This window comes from Polyodon spathula, unplaced genomic scaffold (genome assembly GCF_017654505.1).
Source record: "Polyodon spathula isolate WHYD16114869_AA unplaced genomic scaffold, ASM1765450v1 scaffolds_3282, whole genome shotgun sequence".
Classification (NCBI taxonomy): domain Eukaryota; kingdom Metazoa; phylum Chordata; class Actinopteri; order Acipenseriformes; family Polyodontidae; genus Polyodon; species Polyodon spathula.
The window spans coordinates 46,516-67,107 of NW_024474745.1; the positions used below are offsets into that span (position 1 = coordinate 46,516).

Consider the following 20,592-nt stretch of genomic DNA (forward strand, 5'->3'; position numbering starts at 1 on the left):
CCGGCACCTTTCCTTCCTTCCTTCCTTCCTTCCTTCCTCCCTCCGCCCGCCCGAGAAGCAAGTACCACGACTGCTGCGGCGGGCGGCCGCGCCCGGGGCGTTTGGCCAAAACCATTGTGGGCATCGCTTCTCGGCCTCTTGGCTCAGATCAAGTGTAGTATCTGTTCTTATCAGTTTAATATCTGATACGTCCCCCATAGGGGGACCGTCTATATTAAATGGATTTTTGGAAGCGGGAGATGGAAGCGGGGCTTGCTCCGTCCACTCCACGCATCGACCCGGTATTGCAGTACCTCCGGGAACGGTGCCCATTTCTCAGAAAGGTCAAAAGAGAGAGAGAGAGAGAGAGAGAGAGAGAGAGAGAGAGAGAGAGAGAGAGAGAGAAGAGAGAGGAGAGCCCCACCCTCCCCTTTCCTGGGACGCGCCGTTTTCCCGCTCTTTTCGTTCTTTTCGTTCTTTTTTTTTTTTTTTTTTTTTTTTTTTTTTTTCATATTTCATATTCAGGCAGGCCTAACACACGCAGCAGGCCAGTGTAGCAGCAGCAGCAAAGCGCCCTTTCGCCGGGGCGGAACGGCAGATGCGTTTTGGGAGGAGTTCCCTGTTTTTGTTTTGCGTGCGTGGCCTCGCTGCCGCTTGGCAGAGGGGAGGGCCTTTGGGCCTTTGGGCCGGCCGGAAGGGCTCGGCCACCAGCAAAGGCACGCTCCGGCTTCTCTACAGCTCGAATGAACCTTTCGCCTTTTACTAAAGATTTCCGTGGAGAGGAGCATTTACGAGTTCGATCCAATTTTTGGACAGCCCTTCCCCTCAGGGAGGGGCTCCACCTGGAGTTTAAAAGCAGAACGAGCACAGAAAGGGCGGTCGCCCCCGTTGGAGCCCGGCACCTTTCCTTTCCTTCCTTCCTTCCTTCCTTCCTCCCTCCGCCCGCCCGAGAAGCAAGTACCACGACTGCTGCGGCGGGCGGCCGCGCCCGGGGCGTTTGGCCAAAACCATTGTGGGCATCGCTTCTCGGCCTCTTGGCTCTGCTCAAGTGTATGTGGCATGACCGCAGCATCCTGAGGATCCAGTGAGGAAGAGAAGGCGCTGGGAGCGGAATACGATGGCGACTGGAAGGAGGATGCAGAACCTGATCCGTTTCCGATGGAGTGAGGTTTTGGAGAAAGAATTGAAGATCGTCGATGCTGCAGAATTGAAGGATACACCAGGCGGGCGAGAATTCTTTGTGAAGGAGGTGCTCTTAAAAGGACTGAAACTGGAGGTGAAGTCTATTTTTTGTTTCCAGAATTATGAAAAGTTTTTTGATTTGGTTTTGTGCAGTGAAGAGTTGGCTCAAAGTGTTTGGGATACTTACCAGGAGAAGAGAAATGAAAGGCCTTTTTCGATGTATATTGCAGATCCGTTATTTGCAAGGGAAGTTCGGCCTTTGTTTGTTTTCATGTATAACCCGTATGTTGGGCAGGAGGAAGTCGCACAGTATGTTGGCCGTTTTTGCGACGTTATTTCGGGACCTTTTAAAGTGCTTGACCCTATAGGTATATGGACTGGGAAGTGGAAATTTATTGTGAGGCTGAAGATCTGCAGTTCAAAGGAGGGGGGTATAGTACACCCTCCGGGTCATGTACAGATTGGGGGAAACAGGGGTTTTTTAAGTTACCCTGGGCAGCCGCGAAAGTGTTTTAAGTGTAACACTGAAGGGCATGAGGCGAGCGAGTGCAAAGTAATGTTCTGCCAGAAATGCAGGCGGAAAGGACATGAAGCGATGGACTGTAAAACCCCAAAAAGTTGCAGTATATGTGGAGCACTGGATCACCTGTATAGAGAGTGTGGAAAGCGTGGTATGGGTGGTGAGAGAGCAAGTGAGGGTGGTGATGGTGCAAAGAATGATGGGAGTGGAGAAGAAAAGAGTGGAGGTGGGAGTGGTATGGATGGTGAGCGAGCAAAGGAGGGTGGTGATGGTGCAAAGAAAGATGGGAGTGGAAAGGGAATGAGTGGAGGGAGTAAAGGGGGCAGTGATGTAAGTAAGGAAGGTGGTGTGGTGAGAGTGGTTAGTGGTGGAGGGGGTATGAGTGGTAATGAAGTGAAAGGGGGTGCAGGTGTGGGTATGTGTGGTGGTGGTGTGGGTGAAGGTGATGGTGGGGCGGACAAGGTGCAAGAGAGTGAGGCGATGGAGGAAACGGAGAGTGAAATAAAGAAAAAGCGGAAGGACAGAGAACCTGGAGCCGGGAGCAGGAGTGAGGAGAGTGCCAACGAGGGTGCAGCTGGTCCCAGCTGGTATGAAAGCGTGGAGAAGGAGGAGATGAGGAAAAGAAGAGGAGACCCATTAAGAGGACTGGAACCGAGGGATTTTGAGGGAAAAATAATGGAAGAAAAGGAGGATAATTTAATGCGGAGTCTTTGTAGGAGGGAGTTTTTTGAGTTAATGGATTGGAAGGAGAGATTGTTGAAGGGGGTGATAACAGAGGCAGAGGTAAAAAAATACAGAACAGAAAGGAATAGAGTTTTGTTATGTGCAAGATGGAAAGATGAAGAGAAAAGAAAGGGGATTATTAAGAAGTAAAGAGGTTTAAAAGAAAGATTTTGTTTTGTGTTGGATATGATTTTTGAGTTGAGAAAGAAATGTTGAAACTGAAGAGTGGGAGTGGGAATAAAAGATTGTTTTTTTGTTTTTTGTTTTTGAAATATTTGTTGTTGCATATGTTTAAAACTTTGGAAAATTGATATGTTTCATTTTGGAAAATTGATGGCTCTGTTATTTTTGAAAGATTAATGTATTGTGTGTTTTTTTTGTTATTTTGATTATGCTAAAGTTTATTGTAATGAAATGATTTTGTTTTTTTGTTTTTGGTTGTTTTTGAATGTTTTTGTTTGTTTTTGTTTTTTTTGTGATGCCCGCCCGAGAATCAAGTACCACGACTGCTGCGGCCATAAATGCGCCCGGGGCGTTTGGCCAAAACCATTGTGGGCATCGCTTCTCGGCCAAAAAAAAAAAAAAAAAAAAAAATCTGTTCTTATCAGTTTAATATCTGATACGTCCCCCATAGGGGGACCGTCTATATTAAATGGATTTTTGGAAGCGGGAGATGGAAGCGGGGCTTGCTCCGTCCACTCCACGCATCGACCCGGTATTGCAGTACCTCCGGGAACGGTGCACAGTTCTCAGAAAGGTCAAAAGAGAGAGAGAGAGAGAGAGAGAGAGAGAGAGAGAGAGAGAGAGAGAGAGAGAGAGAGAGAGAGAGAGAGAGAGAGCCCCACCCTCCCCCCTCCCCTTTCCTGGGACGCGCCGTTTTCCCGCTCTTTTCGTTTTTTTTTTTTTTTTTTTTTTTTTTTTTTTTTTTTTTTTCATATTTCATATTCAGGCAGGCCTAACACACGCAGCAGGCCAGTGTAGCAGCAGCAGCAAAGCGCCCTTTCGCCGGGGCGGAACGGCAGATGCGTTTTGGGAGGAGTTCCCTGTTTTTGTTTTGCGTGCGTGGCCTCGCTGCCGCTTGGCAGAGGGGAGGGCCTTTGGGCCTTTGGGCCGGCCGGAAGGGCTCGGCCACCAGCAAAGGCACGCTCCGGCTTCTCTACAGCTCGAATGAACCTTTCGCCTTTTACTAAAGATTTCCGTGGAGAGGAGCATTTACGAGTTCGATCCAATTTTTGGACAGCCCTTCCCCTCAGGGAGGGGCTCCACCTGGAGTTTAAAAGCAGAACGAGCACAGAAAGGGCGGTCGCCCCCGTTGGAGCCCGGCACCTTTCCTTCCTTCCTTCCTCCTTCCTTCCTTCCTTCCTCCCTCCGCCCGCCCGAGAAGCAAGTACCACGACTGCTGCGGCGGGCGGCCGCGCCCGGGGCGTTTGGCCAAAACCATTGTGGGCATCGCTTCTCGGCCTCTTGGCTCAGATCAAGTGTAGTATCTGTTCTTATCAGTTTAATATCTGATACGTCCCCTATAAGGGGACCATATATTAAATTGATTTTTGGAAACGGGAAGATGGAAGCGGGGCTTGCTCCGTCCACTCCACGCATCGACCCGGTATTGCAGTACCTCCGAGGAACGGTGCCCAGTTGAGTTCGTTCCAAGTTTTCTCTCGCCTCTCGAGCTCGCGCTCCGAGCGGCGAGCGAGAGAGAGCGAAGAGGACCCAGAGCTGGACCCCAATCCCCTTTTCTGTTTCGCAGGATTTTCAGGCAAGAAGGCTTTTTTCGTTTTTTTTTTTTTTTTTTTTTTTTTTTTCATATTTCATATTCAGGCTGGCCTAACACACGCAGCAGGCCAGTGTAGCAGCAGCAGCAAAGCGCCCTTTCGCCGGGGCGGAACGGCAGATGCGTTTTGGGAGGATGTTCCCTGTTTTTGTTGGGCGTGCGTGGCCTCGCTGCCGCTTGGCAGAGGGGAGGGCCTTTGGGCCTTTGGGCCGGCCGGAATGTGGCCGAGAAGTTCTTGGCCACCAGCAAAGGCACGCTCCGGCTTCTCTACAGCTCGAATGAACCTTTCGCCTTTTACTAAAGATTTCCGTGGAGAGGAGCATTTACGAGTTCGATCCAATTTTTGGACAGCCCTTCCCCTCAGGGAGGGGCTCCACCTGGAGTTTAAAAGCAGAACGAGCACAGAAAGGGCGGTCGCCCCCGTTGGAGCCCGGCACCTTTCCTTTTCCTTCCTTCCTTCCTTCCTCCCTCCGCCGGCCCGAGAAGCAAGTACCACGACTGCTGCGGCGGGCGGCCGAAAGTTTGGCCAAAACCATTGTGGGCATCGCTTCTCGGCCTCTTGGCTCAGATCAAGTGTAGTATCTGTTCTTATCAGTTTAATATCTGATACGTCCCCCATAGGGGAGGAGTCTATATTAAATGGATTTTTGGAAGCGGGAGATGGAAGCGGGGCTTGCTCCGTCCACTCCAAGCATCGACCCGGTATTGCAGTACCTCCGGGAACGGTGCCCATTTCTCAGAAAGGTGCAAAGAGAGAGAGCGAGTGAGGGAGAGGGAAAGACGGAGAGAGAGACCGGAGAGAGAGAGCCCCACCCTCCCTCCCCCCCCCCCACCCCCACCCTCCCCTTTCCTGGGACGCGCCGTTTTCCCGTCTTTTTCGTTTTCGTTTTTTTTTTTTTTTTTTTTTTTTTTCATATTTCATATTCAGGCAGGCCTAACACACGCAGCAGGCCAGTGTAGCAGCAGCAGCAAAGCGCCCTTTCGCCGGGGCGGAACGGCAGATGCGTTTTGGGAGGAGTTCCCTGTTTTTGTTTTGCGTGCGTGGCCTCGCTGCCGCTTGGCAGAGGGGAGGGCCTTTGGGCCTTTGGGCCGGCCGGAAGGGCTCGGCCACCAGCAAAGGCACGCTCCGGCTTCTCTACAGCTCGAATGAACCTTTCGCCTTTTACTAAAGATTTCCGTGGAGAGGAGCATTTACGAGTTCGATCCAATTTTTGGACAGCCCTTCCCCTCAGGGAGGGGCTCCACCTGGAGTTTAAAAGCAGAACGAGCACAGAAGGGCTGTCGCCCCCGTTGGGGCGGTCGCCCCCGTTGGAGACCGGCACCTTTCCTTCCTTCCTTCCTTCCTTCCTTCCCTCCCTCCGCCCGCCCGAGAAGCAAGTACCACGACTGCTGCGGCGGGCGGCCGCGCCCGGGGCGTTTGGCCAAAACCATTGTGGGCATCGCTTCTCGGCCTCTTGGCTCTGCTCAAGTGTATGTGGCATGACCGCAGCATCCTGAGGATCCAGTGAGGAAGAGAAGGCGCTGGGAGCGGAATACGATGGCGACTGGAAGGAGGATGCAGAACCTGATCCGTTTCCGATGGAGTGAGGTTTTGGAGAAGGAACTGAAAAGCGTCGATATTGCAGAATTGAAGGATACACCTGGCGGACGAGAATTCTTTGTGAAGGAGGTGCTGTTGAAAGGACTAAATTTGGAGGTGAAGTCTATTTTCTGTTTTCAGAACTATGAAAAGTTTTTTGATTTGGCCTTGTGCAGTGAAGAATTGGCTCAGAGCGTTTGGGATACTTATCAGAAGAAGAGAAATGAAAGGCCTTTTTCGATGTATATCGCAGATCCCTTATTTGCAAGGGAAGTTCGGCCTTTGTTTGATTTTCATGTATAAGGAGCATGTTACGCAGGAGGAAGTCGCACAGTATGTTGGACCGTTTTTGCGACATTATTTCGGGGCCTTTTAAAGTGTTTAAACCCAGATAGAGCACATGAAAGGGGGAAGTGGAAATTTATTGTAAGGCTTAAGATTTGTAGTGCAAAGGAGGGGGGTATAGTACACCCTCCGGGTCATGTACAGATTGGGGGAAACAGGGGTTTTTTAAGCTACCCTGGGCAACCGCGAAAGTGTTTTAAGTGCAGATCAAGAAGGGCATCTGTTCTTATCAGTTTAATATAATGATACGTCAGAAATAGGGGGACCGTCTATATTAAATGGATTTGTGGAAGCGGGAGATGGAAGCGGGGCTTGCTCCGTCCACTCCACGCATCGACCCGGTATTGCAGTACCTCCGGGAACGGTGTATGGGTGGTGAGAAAGGAAGTGAGGGAGGTGATGGTGCAAAGAATGATGGGAGTGGAGAAGAAAAGAGTGGAGGTGGGAGGGGTATGGATGGTGAGCGTGCAAAGGAGGGTGGTGATGGTGCAAAGAAAGATGGGAGTGGAAAGGGAATGAGTGGAGGGAGTTTTTTTTTTTTTTTTTTTTTTTTTTTTTTTTTTTTTGAGATTTGGTTATTGGTGGAGGGGGTATGACGTGGTAGGGAAGTGAAAGGTAGCAGCAGCAGCAAAGCGCCCTTTCGCCGGGGCGGAACGGCAGATGCGTTTTGGGAGGAGTTCCCTGTTTTTGTTTTGCGTGCGTGGCCTCGCTGCCGCTTGGCAGAGGGGAGGGCCTTTGGGCCGGCCGGGAGGGCTCGGCCACCAGCAAAGGCACGCTCCGGCTTCTCTACAGCTCGAATGGAACCTTTCGCCTTTTACTAAAGATTTCCGTGGAGAGGAGCATTTACGAGTTCGATCCAATTTTTGGGACAGCACTTCCCCTCAGGGAGGGGCTCCACCTGTAGTTTAAAAGCAGAACGAGCACAGAAAGGGCGGTCGCCCCCGTTGGAGCCCGGCACCTTTCCTTCCTTCCTTCCTCCCTCCCTCCCTTGAAGGGGGCCCGCCCGCCCGGCAGAGGTTAAAAAATACAGAACAGAAAGGAATAGAGTTTTGTTATGTGCCAGGGGCGTTTGGCCAAAACCATTGTGGGGATCGCTTCTCGGCCTCTTGGCTCCGATCCGATTGTGTGTGGCTTGACCGCAGCATTCCAACCGGTTTCATTGAGGAAGAGAAGGCGAAAGGATGGCGGAGACCGCAACGAAGCCCCCGGGACCTCGTCTGAGGAATACGATTCGGCTGCTGAAAAAAGAAGGAACGAAGGATATGTCGAGGAAGGATTTTGTTATCAGCATTATGAAGAGGGTCAAGCTGGATCTCAATGAAGTGTTCTGTTTCCAGGATTTTCAGGCAAGAAGGATTTTTGATCTAACGCTTAAAACTGAAGCATATTGTAAAGTTGTTTGGAAATGTTTTAAGGATAATGAAATGAAGCTTTTAAGTCAGTTTATCCTTGAACCACTTTTTATTCAAGAAGTGCGGGTGGTAAACATCCATATGTATAATCCGTTTGTTCCTGGGGAGGATGTTTCCACGTTTTTGGGACGTTATTGTAATGTGGTCAGGCCGCCCGAGAAGTGTTTGGATGAGTTTGGGATGTGGAACGGAACCTGGAGAGTGTGGGCGAGGTTCCGCCCCAGTAAAGTGGGATATGAGGGGGTGGAGCATCCGCCTTCCTCTTTTTCCATTGGACCGAACCGAGGTTTTTTGTATTATGTTGGACAACCGGAGCTGTGCAGAAAGTGCAATGAATTGGGTCACAAGGCTGAGGAGTGCAAGGACTTATTCTGCAAAAATTGTAATAAAAAAGGACATAATACAAAGGACTGTAAAGAACGTAGAAAGTGTAATTTGTGTGGGAGTATTAACCACCTGTTTTATAAGTGTCCGCACAGGGCTGCAAGTTACACTGAACCAGTGAGCAGTGAAGAGGAGTCCAATGAGGAGATGGAGAGTGAGGAGATGGAGAGTGAGAAGCAGACAAGGAAAAGTGCAAAGGATAGAGGGGGCGTGAGGACGCCCACGGAGAAACCGGTGTCGGTGCCATCGACTGCATCCGGGAGAAAAGCGGAGGAGAAACCGGTGTCAGTGCCCGCGACTACATCTGGGAAGGAGAACGTGGCTGAGAAGGGAAAGCAGCAGAGACAGCCAGCTGAGAAGAGGTCAGCAGAGGAAGCGGGAGTGAAGGAGTCTGGGTTAGTGCCAGAGAAAGAGCTGAAGAAGGACTGGGCAGAGCGTGTGGAGGAAGCGGAGAAGGGGAAGGAGACGGCTCTGAAGATAACAGGGAAAGATGTAAAAAAGACTTGATAAATGTTTGTTTAAAAAAAAAAAAAAAGGGAAAGTTTGAATGTCTGTTACAAAAGAAAATAACCAGTTTGAGTATTTTGAGTAAGGATATTTGTGTTTAATGTTTTTGAGTTTTTGTTTTTGATATATGGTTTTTGTTGTTCTTTATGGGAAATGTATCTGTGTTTTGATTTTTGTTTTGCATCGCTTAAAATTTAAAAAAAAAAAAAAAAAAAAAAAAAAATCTGTTCTTATCAGTTTAATATCTGATACGTCCCCCATAGGGGGACCGTCTATATTAAATGGATTTTTGGAAGCGGGAGATGGAAGCGGGGCTTGCTCCGTCCACTCCACGCATCGACCCGGTATTGCAGTACCTCCGGGAACGGTGCCCATTTCTCAGAAAGGTCAAAAAGAGAGAGAGAGCGAGCGAGCGAGAGCGAGCGAGCGAGAGAGAGAGAGAGAGAGAGCCCTACCCCACCCTCCCTCCCCACCCTCCCCTTTCCTGGGACGCGCCGTTTTCCCGCTCTTTTCGTTCTTTTTTTTTTTTTTTTTTTTTTTTTTTTTTTTTTTTTTTTTTTTCATATTTCATATTCAGGCAGGCCTAACACACGCAGCAGGCCAGTGTAGCAGCAGCAGCAAAGCGCCCTTTCGCCGGGGCGGAACGGCAGATGCGTTTTGGGAGGAGTTCCCTGTTTTTGTTTTGCGTGCGTGGCCTCGCTGCCGCTTGGCAGAGGGGAGGGCCTTTGGGCCGGCCGGAAGGGCTCGGCCACCAGCAAAGGCACGCTCCGGCTTCTCTACAGCTCGAATGAACCTTTCGCCTTTTACTAAAGATTTCCGTGGAGAGGAGCATTTACGAGTTCGATCCAATTTTTGGACAGCCCTTCCCCTCAGGGAGGGGCTCCACCTGGAGTTTAAAAGCAGAACGAGCACAGAAAGGGCGGTCGCCCCCGTTGGAGCCCGGCACCTTTCCTTCCTTCCTTCCTTCCTTCCTTCCTCCCTCCCTCCGCCCGCCCGAGAAGCAAGTACCACGACTGCTGCGGCGGGCGGCCGCGCCCGGGGCGTTTGGCCAAAACCATTGTGGGCATCGCTTCTCGGCCTCTTGGCTCAGCTCAAGTGTATGTGGCATGACCGCAGCATCCTGAGGATCCAGTGAGGAAGAGAAGGCGCTGGGAGCGGAATACGATGGCGACTGGAAGGAGGATGCAGAACCTGATCCGTTTCCGATGGAGTGAGGTTTTGGAGAAGGAACTGAAAAGCGTCGATATTGCAGAATTGAAGGATACACCTGGCGGACGAGAATTCTTTGTGAAGGAGGTGCTGTTGAAAGGACTAAATTTGGAGGTGAAGTCTATTTTCTGTTTTCAGAACTATGAAAAGTTTTTTGATTTGGCCTTGTGCAGTGAAGAATTGGCTCAGAGCGTTTGGGATACTTATCAGAAGAAGAGAAATGAAAGGCCTTTTTCGATGTATATCGCAGATCCCTTATTTGCAAGGGAAGTTCGGCCATTGTTTGTTTTCATGTATAACCCGTATGTTGGGCAGGAGGAAGTCGCACAGTATGTTGGCCGTTTTTGCGACGTTATTTCGGGACCTTTTAAAGTGCTTGACCCTATAGGTATATGGACCGGGAAGTGGAAATTTATTGTAAGGCTTAAGATTTGTAGTGCAAAGGAGGGGGGTATAGTACACCCTCCGGGTCATGTACAGATTGGGGGAAACAGGGGTTTTTTAAGTTACCCTGGGCAACCGCGAAAGTGTTTTAAGTGCGACACCGAAGGGCATGAGGCGAGCGAGTGCAAAGTAATGTTCTGCCAGAAATGCAGGCGAAAAGGGCATGAAGCGATGGACTGTAAAACCCCAAAAAGTTGCAGTATGTGTGGAGCACTGGATCACCTGTATAGAGAGAGTGGAAAGCGTGGTATGGGTGGTGAGAGAGAAAGTGAGGGTGGTGATGGTGCAAAGAATGATGGGAGTGGAGAAGAAAAGAGTGGAGGTGGGAGTGGTATGGATGGTGAGCGTGCAAAGGAGGGTGGTGATGGTGCAAAGAAAGATGGGAGTGGAAAGGGAATGAGTGGAGGGAGTAAAGGGGGTAGTGATGTAAGTAAGGAAGGTGGTGTGGTGAGAGTGGTTAGTGGTGGAGGGGGTATGAGTGGTAAGGAAGTGAAAGGGGGTGCAGGTGTGGGTATGTGTGGTGGTGGTGTGGGTGAAGGTGATGGTGGGGCGGACAAGGTGCAAGAGAGTGAGGCGATGGAGGAAACGGAGAGTGAAATAAAGAAAAAGCGGAAGGACAGAGAACCTGGAGCCGGGAGCAGGAGTGAGGAGAGTGCCAACGAGGGTGCAGCTGGTCCCAGCTGGTATGAAAGCGTGGAGAAAGAGGAGATGAGGAAAAGAAGAGGAGACCCATTAAGAGGACTGGAACCGAGGGATTTTGAGGGGAAAATAATGGAAGAAAAGGAGGATAATTTAATGCGGAGTCTTTGTAGGAGGGAGTTTTTTGAGTTAATGGCTTGGAAGGAGAGATTGTTGAAGGGGGTGATAACAGAGGCAGAGGTTAAAAAATACAGAACAGAAAGGAATAGAGTTTTGTTATGTGCCAGATGGAAAGACGAAGAGAAAAGAAAGGGGATTATTAAGAAGTAAAGAGGTTTAAAAGAAAGATTTTGTTTTGTGTTGGATATGATTTTTGAGTTGAGAAAGAAATGTTGAAACTGAAGAGTGGGAGTGGGAATAAAAGACTGTTTTGTTTTTGTTTTTGAAATATTTGTTGTTGTATATGTTTAAAACCTTGGAAAATTGATATGTTTTATTTTGGAAAATTGATGGCTCTGTTATTTTTGAAGAATTGATGTATTGTGTGTTTTTGTTATTTTGATTATGCTAAAGTTTATTGTAATGAAATGTTTTTGTTTTTTGTTTTTGGGTTGTTTTTTTGAATGTTTTTGTTTGTTTTTGTTTTTTTTTGTGATGATTTGTAATAGATATGGTTTATAACCATAAATGTAATGTTTTCTTTTGAAAAAGAATTATAAATTAATAAAATATTTTCAAATCCAAAAAAAAAAAAAAAAAAAAAAAAATCTGTTCTTATCAGTTTAATATCTGATACGTCCCCCATAGGGGGACCGTCTATATTAAATGGATTTTTGGAAGCGGGAGATGGAAGCGGGGCTTGCTCCGTCCACTCCACGCATCGACCCGGTATTGCAGTACCTCCGGGAACGGTGCCCATTTCTCAGAAAGGTCAAAAGAGAGAGAGAGAGAGAGAGCGAGAGAGAGAGAGAGAGAGAGAGAGAGAGAGAGAGGAGAGAGAGAGAGAGAGAGAGAGAGAGAGAGAGAGAGAGACCCTCCCTCCCTCCCTCCCCCCTCCCCTTTCCTGGGACGCGCCGTTTTCCCGCTCTTTTCGTTCTTTTTTTTTTTTTTTTTTTTTTTTTTTTTTTTTTTTTTTTTTCATATTTCATATTCAGGCAGGCCTAACACACGCAGCAGGCCAGTGTAGCAGCAGCAGCAAAGCGCCCTTTCGCCGGGGCGGAACGGCAGATGCGTTTTGGGAGGAGTTCCCTGTTTTTGTTTTGCGTGCGTGGCCTCGCTGCCGCTTGGCAGAGGGGAGGGCCTTTGGGCCTTTGGGCCGGCCGGAAGGGCTCGGCCACCAGCAAAGGCACGCTCCGGCTTCTCTACAGCTCGAATGAACCTTTCGCCTTTTACTAAAGATTTCCGTGGAGAGGAGCATTTACGAGTTCGATCCAATTTTTGGACAGCCCTTCCCCTCAGGGAGGGGCTCCACCTGGAGTTTAAAAGCAGAACGAGCACAGAAAGGGCGGTCGCCCCCGTTGGAGCCCGGCACCTTTCCTTCCCTTCCTTCCTTCCTTCCTTCCTCCCTCCGCCCGCCCGAGAAGCAAGTACCACGACTGCTGCGGCGGGCGGCCGCGCCCGGGGCGTTTGGCCAAAACCATTGTGGGCATCGCTTCTCGGCCTCTTGGCTCAGATCAAGTGTATGTGGCATGACCGCAGCAGTTTGAATATCCAGTGAGGAAGAGAAGGCGCTGGGAATGGAATGGACGCGGGCGACTGGAAGGAGGATGCAGACTCCACCTGATCCGGTTTCAGTTGGAGGGAGGTTTTGGAGAAAGAACTGAAAAGCGTCGAGCGCCTCTTCTGCTCGCTACTCGCCCGGGAAGGATACACCGGGCGGACGAGAATTCTTTGTGAAGGAGGTGCTCTTAAAAGGACTGAAACTGGAGGTGAAGTCTATTTTCTGTTTTCAGAACTATGAAAAGTTTTTTGATTTGGCCTTGTGCAGTGAAGAGTTGGCTCAGAAGTGTTTGGGATACTTATCAGAAGAAGAGAAATGAAAGGCCTTTTTCGATGTATATTGCAGATCCCTTATTTGCAAGGGAAGTTTTTTTTGTTTGTTTTCATGTATAACCCGTATGTTTCAGGAGGAAGTCGCACAGTATGTTGGCCGTTTTTGCGACATTATTTCGGGACCTTTTAAAGTGCTTGACCCAGTAGGTATATGGACAGCAGAAGTGGAAAGCGCCCTTTTGCCGAGGCGGAAGATTTGTTCCCAGTTCAAAGGAGGGGGGTATGTTTACACCCTGCGGGCGTGGCCTACAGATGCCGCTTGGCAGAGGGGAGGGGTTTTGGGCCTTACCCTGGGCAACCGGGAAAGTGTTTTAAGTGCGACACCGAAGGGCATGAGGCGACAGAGTGCGAAGTAATGTTCTGCCGCCTGCAGGCGAAAAGGGCATGAAGCGATGGACTGTAAAACTCCCAGTTGCAGTATGTGTGGATCACTGGAATTTTTGTACAGAGAGTGTGGAAAGCGTGGTATGGGTGGTGAGAGAGCAGTTTAAAAGGTGATGGTGCAAAGAAAGGATGGGAGTGAAGTTGGAAAAGAGTGGAGGTGGGAGTGGTATCCTTGGTGAGGGAGTAAAGGAGGGTGGTGATGGTGCAAAGAAAGATGGGAGTGGAAAGGGAATGAGTGGAGGGAGGGTAGTAAAGGATGGTGGTGATGGCGGTAAGGAAGGTGGTGTGGTCCGGAGTGGTTAGTGGTGGAGGGGGTATGAGTGGTAAGGAAGTGAAAGGGGGAGCAGGTGTGAAAATAGGTGGTTTTTGAAAATGGAGAGCGTGGGAAGAATGCCTTGCGGACAGCTCAAGGATGGTGACAGGATGGAGGAAGGAGGAAGAGTGTTTTGGAAGAAAAAGCGGAAGGACAGAGGACCTGGAGCCGGGGAGCAGGAGTGAGGAAGGAGATCATCGAGGGTGCAGCTTCGATTTGGTGCTGCATGAAGAAGAGGAGAAGGAGGAGGATGAAGATTTTTGAAGAGGAATAAGGAGAAGTTGCCTGCTCGTGTTTTTACTTTGGATTTTGTTTCTAAAGGAATGGAAGAAAAGGAGTTTAATTTAATGTCTTGTCTTTGTAGGAGTGGAGTTTTTTGAGTTAATTTTTTGGAAGGAGAGATTGTTGAAGGGGGTGATAACAGAGGCAGAGGTAAAAAAATACAGAACAGAAAGGAATAGAGTTTTGTTAATGTGCCAGATGGAAAGACGAAGAGAAAAGAGGAGGGGATTATTTTTGAAGTAAAGAGGTTTAAAAGAAAGATTTTGTTTTGTGTTGGATATGATGTTTTGATGTTGTTTGAAAGAAATGTTGAGCGGTGAAGAGTGGGAGTGGGAATAGAAGACTGTTTTGTTTTTGTTTTTGAAATATTTGTTGTTGTATTTGTTTAAAAGGCAAAATTGTTATTTTTTATCTTTGGAAAATTGATGGCTCTGTTATATTTTGAAGAATTGATGTATTGTGTGTTTTTGTTATGATTATGCTAAAGTTTATTGTAATGAAATGTTTTTGTTTTTTTGTTTTCCGAAGAGCACGAAGTTTTTTTTGTTTTTTGCTTATTTTTCTGAGAGAGAAATGAAAGAGGAGATAAAGAAAATGTTTTTTTTTGAAAAGAATTAATAAAAATTTTCAAATAAAAAAAAAAAAAAAAAAAAAAAATCACAAGACTCCTAGTTTAATATCTGATACGGCCCCCATAGGGGGACCGTCTATATTAAATGGATTTTTGGAAGCGGGAGATGGAAGCGGGGCTTGCTCCGTCCACTCCACGCATCGACCCGGTATTGCAGTACCTCCGGGAACGGTGCCCACTTCTCAGAAAGGTCAAAAGAGAGAGAGAGAGAGCGAGAGTGGTGTGAGAGGAGAGGGGGGAGTAGAGAGTGAGAGAGAGAGGGAGAGAAGGAGAGGGAGGGAGAGGACCCCTCCCTCCCTCCCCACCCTCCCCTTTCCTGGGACGCGCCGTTTTCCCGCTCTTTTTGTTTTTTTAAAAAAAAATTTTTTTTTCTTTTTTTTTTTTTTTTTTTTTTTTTTTTTTTTTTTTTCATATTTCATATTCAGGAAGGCCTAACACACGCAGCAGGCCAGTGTAGCAGCAGCAGCAGCAAAGCGCCCTTTCGCCGGGGCGGAACGGCAGATGCGTTTTGGGAGGAGTTCCCTGTTTTTGTTTTGCGTGCGTGGCCTCGCTGCCGCTTGGCAGAGGGGAGGGCCTTTGGGCCTTTGGGCCGGCCGGAAGGGCTCGGCCACCAGCAAAGGCACGCTACGGCTTCTCTACAGCTCGAATGAACCTTTCGCCTTTTACTAAAGATTTCCGTGGAGAGGAGCATTTACGAGTTCGATCCAATTTTTGGACAGCCCTTCCCCTCAGGGAGGGGCTCCACCTGGAGTTTAAAAGCAGAACGAGCACAGAAAGGGCGGTCGCCCCCGTTGGAGCCCGGCACCTTTCCTTCCTTCCTTCCTTCCTTCCTTCCCCCTCCCTCCGCCCGCCCGAGAAGCAAGTACCAGGACTGCTGCGGCGGGCGGCCGCGCCCGGGGCGTTTGGCCAAAACCATTGTGGGCATCGCTTCTCGGCCTCTTGGCTCAGATCAAGTGTATGTGGCATGACCGCAGCATTTTGAATATTTGCTGAGAAAGAGAAGGCGCTGGGATTTGGATGCGATGGCAATATTAGAATGCATTTTTTGATCCGGTTTCGATGGAAGCGAGGAGTTGCTCCGTCAGCTCCACGCGTGGACGTTGGAGATTGAAGGATACGCCAGGTGGGCGTGAATTTTTCGTGAAGGAAGTTTTGCTGAAAGGACTGCAGTTGGAGGTGAAGTCTATTTTTTGTTTTCAAAATTATGATAAGTTTTTTGATTTAGTTTTATGCAGTGAAGATTTGGCTCGGAGCGTTTGGGATAAGATCAGAGAGAAAAATGAAAGGCCTTTTTCTTTCTATATTGGAGACCCTCCCCTTTCCTGGGAAGCGCCGTTTTCCCGTTTATTTTCGTTTATTTTTTTTTTTTTTTTTTTTTTTTTTCATTTTTTTTTTCATATTTATTATTCGGGCAGGCCTAACACAAAGTTCTTGACCCTGTAGCAGCAGCAGCAAAGCGCCCTTTCGCCGGGGCGGAACGGCAGATGCGTTTTGGGAGGAGTTCCCTGTTTTTGTTTTGCGTGCGTGGCCTCGCTGCAGCTTGGCAGAGGGGAGGGCCTTTGGGCCTTTGGGCCGGCCGGAAGGGCTCGGCCACCAGCAAAGGCACGCTCCGGCTTCTCTACAGCTCGAAAGGAACCTTTCGCCTTTTACTAAAGATTTCCGTGGAGAGGAGCATTTACGAGTTCGATCCATTTTTTGGACAGCCCTTCCCCTCAGGGAGAGGCTCCACCTGGAGTTTAAAAGCAGAAGATGGCACAGAAAGGGCGGTCGCCCCCGTTGGTAGCCCGGCACCTTTCCTTCCTTCCTTCCTTCAAAGAAAGATGGGAGTGGAGAGGGAAAGAGTGGAGGTGGGAGTAGTATGCATGGTGACCACGAATGCTGTGGTGATGCGGCAAAGAAAGGGGGGAGTGGCCAAAACCAGTGGTGGGCATCGCTTGTCGGTGGTGGAACGATCAAGTGTAGTATCTGATTCTTATCAGTTTAATATCTGATACGTCCCCCATAGGGGGACCGTCTATATTAAATGGATTTTTGGAATCGGGAGATGGAAGCGGGGCTTGCTCCGTCCACTCCACGCATCGACCCGGTATTGCAGTACCTCCGGCGGACAAGGTACAAGTGGTGCCCATTTCTCGATGGAGGAAGCGGAAAGAGAAGGAATAAAAAGCGGAGAAACAGAGAGCGCCGTGAGCCGAGAGAGAGCGAGAGAGTGCCAAGGAGGGTGTAATCGGAGAGTTGGTCTGAGAAGTGTGGAAAAGAAGAGGAGGAAAGGAGAATAAGAAGGCTAGATCCATGGAGAGAACTGGTACCAAGGAGTAGAGAGGCTACCTATAGAGAAAGGGAGGACAGTCTTGCACGAACTTTGTAGGAGGGATTTAGTGAGTTAATGATTTTTTTTTTTTTTTTTTTTTTTTTTTTTTTTTTTTTTTTTTTTTTTTCATATTTCATATTCAGGCAGGCCTAACACACGCAGCAGGCCAGTGTAGCAGCAGCAGCAAAGCGCCCTTTCGCCGGGGCGGAACGGCAGATGCGTTTTGGGAGGAGTTTGCTGTTTTTGTTTTGCGTGCGTGGCCTCGCTGCCGCTTGGCTAGAGGGGAGGGCCTTTGGGCCTTTGGGCCGGCCGGAAGGGCTCGGCCACCAGCAAAGGCACGCTCCGGCTTCTCTACAGCTCGAATAAACCTTTCGCCTTTTACTAAAGATTTCCGTGGAGAGGAGCATTTACGAGTTCGATCCAATTTTTGGACAGCCCTTCCCCTCAGGGAGGGGCTCCACCTGGAGTTTAAAAGCAGAACGAGCACAGAAAGGTTCCCAGAACACCAGCGGTTGACCCGCAACCTCGTGGCCCCGGCACCTTTCCTTCCTTCCTTCCTTCCTTCCTTTATCCCTCCGCCCGCCCGAGAAGCAAGTACCACGACTGCTGCGGCGGGCGGCCGCGCCCGGGGCGTTTGGCCAAAACCATTGTGGGCATCGCTTCTCGGCCTCAAATAAAAAAAAGATCAAGTGTAGTATCTGTTCTTATCAGTTTAATATCTGATACGTCCCCCATAGGGGGACCGTCTATATTAAATGGATTTTTGGAAGCGGGAGATGGAAGCGGGGCTTGCTCCGTCCACTCCACGCATCGACCCGGTATTGCAGTACCTCCGGGAACGGTGCCCATTTCTCAGAAAGGTCAAAAGAGAGAGAGAGAGAGCGAGCGAGAGAGAGAGCGAGCGAGAGGAGCTCCTCGCTCATCGACCGCTCTCTCTCTCGTCTCTCAACTCCTCGCCCTGCTGCCTCTTATCCTCCTCTCCTGCTCCCCCTAGCTTACCCCACTCTCTGTACCCTGCTCCTCGACGCTCCTCCCTCCCCACACCTCCCCTTTCCTGGGACGCGCCGTTTTCCCGCTCTTTTCGTTCTTTTCTTTTTTTTTTTTTTTTTTTTTTTTTTTTTTTTTTTTTTTTCATATTTCATATATTCAGGCAGGCCTAACACACGCAGCAGGCCAGTGTAGCAGCAGCAGCAAAGCGCCCTTTCGCCGGGGCGGAACGGCAGATGCGTTTTGGGAGGAGTTCCCTGTTTTTGTTTTGCGTGCGTGGCCTCGCTGCCGCTTGGCAGAGGGGAGGGCCTTTGGGCCTTTGGGCCGGCCGGAAGGGCTCGGCCACCAGCAAAGGCACGCTCCGGCTTCTCTACAGCTCGAATGAACCTTTCGCCTTTTACTAAAGATTTCCGTGGAGAGGAGCATTTACGAGTTCGATCCAATTTTTGGACAGCCCTTCCCCTCAGGGAGGGGCTCCACCTGGAGTTTAAAAGCAGAACGAGCACAGAAAGGGCGGTCGCCCCCGTTGGAGCCCGGCACCTTTCCTTCCTTCCTTCCTTCCTTCCTTCCTCCCTCCGCCCGCCCGAGAAGCAAGTACCACGACTGCTGCGGCGGGCGGCCGCGCCCGGGGCGTTTGGCCAAAACCATTGTGGGCATCGCTTCTCGGCCTCTTGGCTCCGATCAAGGGTTGCGATCGGTGGTGTATTGCGGATAGTGCAATTGTAGATTGTCTTGTTAAGTAATTTTTTTTTTTTTTTCTTCTTTTTGTTGTGCAGGTGCCCCGGAGGTGTTTTCTTTTCTTGGAGGGAAAGGTCAAGAAGGAGCAGAGCAGGAGGCAGTTTTTTTTCTACGGGGGTAGGGCCCTTTGGGGCTGGCTTCCTTCTTTTTTTTCTTTTTTTGGTGGTTTTTATTTAGACTAGAATGTCTTTTTCTAGGTTTGGAGTGAGGCGGCACTGTTGTGTGCGCTTTAGTTTAAAACAGTGTTTTAGAGAGGGAAATGGGAAGACTGAACTGACAAGGTTTGAGTTTAGTAAAAATGTGTTGCAAAGGACTCTGGGATTTAGTGCAGGTGAGATTTTTTGTCTCATTCCGTTGACTAATGGCTTTTCTTGGGATGTTAGTTTTGTAAATGATACAAGCTTTAGGAAATTTTGGAGAGTAAGGGATGAATTGGGGTCTAATGAGGTGTTGGAGAAATTCGAAGTTGAAGCTTTAACAGATAACTCTGTGAAAACAGTGATTGTTAGAATGTTCAATGAAACCGTATCCGAACAAGATGTGAATACCTGGATAGCAAGGTATTGCGTGGTTAAAAGGAGTGCTGTGAGAGTGCTGGACTCAGATCAGATTTGGAATGGTTCATGGAGGATTCTGGTAAAGCTTTATGATAGTGCTACAGGGTATGGTGGGTTTAGACACATCCCGTCGGATATAACCTTGGGACCAAATAGAGGGTTTGTGTTTTATCAGGGCCAACCAAAGTTGTGCAGGAAGTGTGGTGAGATGGGGCACCTGGCAGTGGTTTGCAAGAAAGAAATTTGTGGAGTTTGTAAGGAGGTGGGACACTCTTCAATGGATTGTGTAAGCGAGAGAAGATGTAACCTGTGTGGAAAGGAGGGTCATTTGTTTAGAGACTGCCCACAATCCTTTGCAAACAGGACGAGAGCAGGGAGGGTTCAGGATATGACTGGTGTGGGAACTAAGAACACTGTAAATGTGGATGTGGATGCAGAGGTGGAAAGGAATGACCAAATTGTCGTAAACCTGAATGTGGATTTGTCTAGTGATTTAGCCGTATCGCCATTTTCTACAGAGAGTGTTGAGTTAGAGGAAGAGGCCTGTGAGGGTGCCGGTGTGCTGAGTTGTTCGGAGGTGATTGGAGGAGAGGGAGAGGGCGTGTCTGAGAGTCAAGGGGTTGTGCCTGAAACACCGATGAGTGAAGAAGAGGGGGGTGAAGTAAGGGGGGACCTTGTGGTTGGTGGAGAGATGGGTGGGAATGAGTTTGGAGAAGAGAAAGGTGGGATGGGTGGAGTGAAGGAGGCTGGGAATAAGCCTGGTGTGAGTGTTGGGGAAGGATCAAAAGAAGACAAGACTGCAAAGGAGACTGAGAATGTGAATAATAATGAAGCTGTACAAAGAGGGAGGAGTGCTACAGTGGGTGAGAGGGAGAGGGGGAATAGGAGTGAGTCTGGTGGGAGAGGGGGGAGTGTTGAAAGGGGGGAAGCTGGTGTTAGGTATATCAGGAGTCGACAGAGAAGTGCTAGTGTGATTGAGGTTATGGATGTGGAAAAGGCAACTGACAAAAGGAAAATAGAGAAGTGGGAGTTGGCACAAAGCCAAAAAACAAAGAAGACGAAAAATAAGGATGAGAGTAGTGAGTCTGAGCAGGATGAGGAGCGGGAAAGGGGAGAAAGGAGTGGTGCTTCTTTCTTGCTCCCTGGTTTTTCTCCGAGCAGTGAGATAGGATCCCCTATTTTTGATGGGGGAGCGAGAGATTTTGGGAGTGAAAGTGTGTATGAGAATGTGGATGATTTTGTTGAGGCAATGAGTATGAGTAAAAGCAAGTAGTTTTTTGTTTGATATGGCAGTACAAATCTTTCTCTTTCTTGATGCTGCTGATAACAACTTTAAACGTGAGAAGTGTGAAGAGTGAAGGAAGATGCAAAACGGTTTTACATTTCCTTGGAACAGTCAATACTGATGTTGTGTTTTTGCAAGAATGTGGATTATCCTTCCAAGATAACTATGTGGGTATGGAGAGAATGTGGGTACATGGCGAGTCTGTCTGGTCAGGAGGGAATGGCTGTAAAGCAGCTGGAGTAGGGATTCTTTTCAAAAACAGGAATTTTGTGATGGAGAGTAAGGAAGTGATAGAATGTGGGAGAATGCTGGTTGTGGATGTGAAGTACCTGGGGAAAGCATTGCGTTTTATTAA

General features: G+C 48.8%; 18 non-coding genes and 3 pseudogenes across 18 annotated transcripts; all 21 read left to right on the plus strand.

The window, feature by feature from the left end:
• Nucleotides 1-122: 122 nt before the first annotated feature.
• LOC121311756 lies at nucleotides 123-315 on the plus strand. The gene has a single exon (XR_005949500.1). It is a non-coding gene; the product is annotated as a U2 spliceosomal RNA (small nuclear RNA).
• Nucleotides 316-697: 382 nt separating this feature from the next.
• LOC121311740 lies at nucleotides 698-815 on the plus strand. The gene has a single exon (XR_005949485.1). It is a non-coding gene; the product is annotated as a U5 spliceosomal RNA (small nuclear RNA).
• A 2,146-nt stretch (nucleotides 816-2,961) lies between these two features.
• Nucleotides 2,962-3,153, plus strand: LOC121311763. Its single transcript, XR_005949507.1, has one exon. It is a non-coding gene; the product is annotated as a U2 spliceosomal RNA (small nuclear RNA).
• A 393-nt stretch (nucleotides 3,154-3,546) lies between these two features.
• On the plus strand, nucleotides 3,547-3,664 carry LOC121311741. The gene has a single exon (XR_005949486.1). It is a non-coding gene; the product is annotated as a U5 spliceosomal RNA (small nuclear RNA).
• A 188-nt stretch (nucleotides 3,665-3,852) lies between these two features.
• Nucleotides 3,853-4,045, plus strand: LOC121311761. The gene has a single exon (XR_005949505.1). It is a non-coding gene; the product is annotated as a U2 spliceosomal RNA (small nuclear RNA).
• Nucleotides 4,046-4,431: 386 nt separating this feature from the next.
• On the plus strand, nucleotides 4,432-4,549 carry LOC121311742. The gene has a single exon (XR_005949487.1). It is a non-coding gene; the product is annotated as a U5 spliceosomal RNA (small nuclear RNA).
• Nucleotides 4,550-4,721: 172 nt separating this feature from the next.
• On the plus strand, nucleotides 4,722-4,914 carry LOC121311760. The gene has a single exon (XR_005949504.1). It is a non-coding gene; the product is annotated as a U2 spliceosomal RNA (small nuclear RNA).
• Nucleotides 4,915-5,299: 385 nt separating this feature from the next.
• On the plus strand, nucleotides 5,300-5,417 carry LOC121311743. Its single transcript, XR_005949488.1, has one exon. It is a non-coding gene; the product is annotated as a U5 spliceosomal RNA (small nuclear RNA).
• An 873-nt stretch (nucleotides 5,418-6,290) lies between these two features.
• Nucleotides 6,291-6,477, plus strand: LOC121311781. The gene has a single exon (XR_005949518.1). It is a non-coding gene; the product is annotated as a U2 spliceosomal RNA (small nuclear RNA).
• A 397-nt stretch (nucleotides 6,478-6,874) lies between these two features.
• On the plus strand, nucleotides 6,875-6,995 carry LOC121311749 (annotated as a pseudogene).
• Nucleotides 6,996-8,574: 1,579 nt separating this feature from the next.
• LOC121311770 lies at nucleotides 8,575-8,783 on the plus strand (annotated as a pseudogene).
• A 384-nt stretch (nucleotides 8,784-9,167) lies between these two features.
• Nucleotides 9,168-9,285, plus strand: LOC121311744. The gene has a single exon (XR_005949489.1). It is a non-coding gene; the product is annotated as a U5 spliceosomal RNA (small nuclear RNA).
• A 2,140-nt stretch (nucleotides 9,286-11,425) lies between these two features.
• On the plus strand, nucleotides 11,426-11,619 carry LOC121311767. Its single transcript, XR_005949511.1, has one exon. It is a non-coding gene; the product is annotated as a U2 spliceosomal RNA (small nuclear RNA).
• Nucleotides 11,620-12,044: 425 nt separating this feature from the next.
• LOC121311745 lies at nucleotides 12,045-12,162 on the plus strand. Its single transcript, XR_005949490.1, has one exon. It is a non-coding gene; the product is annotated as a U5 spliceosomal RNA (small nuclear RNA).
• Nucleotides 12,163-14,384: 2,222 nt separating this feature from the next.
• Nucleotides 14,385-14,541, plus strand: LOC121311782 (annotated as a pseudogene).
• A 439-nt stretch (nucleotides 14,542-14,980) lies between these two features.
• On the plus strand, nucleotides 14,981-15,098 carry LOC121311747. The gene has a single exon (XR_005949492.1). It is a non-coding gene; the product is annotated as a U5 spliceosomal RNA (small nuclear RNA).
• Nucleotides 15,099-15,963: 865 nt separating this feature from the next.
• On the plus strand, nucleotides 15,964-16,080 carry LOC121311750. Its single transcript, XR_005949494.1, has one exon. It is a non-coding gene; the product is annotated as a U5 spliceosomal RNA (small nuclear RNA).
• A 208-nt stretch (nucleotides 16,081-16,288) lies between these two features.
• Nucleotides 16,289-16,480, plus strand: LOC121311764. The gene has a single exon (XR_005949508.1). It is a non-coding gene; the product is annotated as a U2 spliceosomal RNA (small nuclear RNA).
• Nucleotides 16,481-17,007: 527 nt separating this feature from the next.
• Nucleotides 17,008-17,125, plus strand: LOC121311789. Its single transcript, XR_005949525.1, has one exon. It is a non-coding gene; the product is annotated as a U5 spliceosomal RNA (small nuclear RNA).
• A 200-nt stretch (nucleotides 17,126-17,325) lies between these two features.
• Nucleotides 17,326-17,522, plus strand: LOC121311762. The gene has a single exon (XR_005949506.1). It is a non-coding gene; the product is annotated as a U2 spliceosomal RNA (small nuclear RNA).
• Nucleotides 17,523-18,013: 491 nt separating this feature from the next.
• On the plus strand, nucleotides 18,014-18,131 carry LOC121311746. The gene has a single exon (XR_005949491.1). It is a non-coding gene; the product is annotated as a U5 spliceosomal RNA (small nuclear RNA).
• Nucleotides 18,132-20,592: the final 2,461 nt, after the last annotated feature.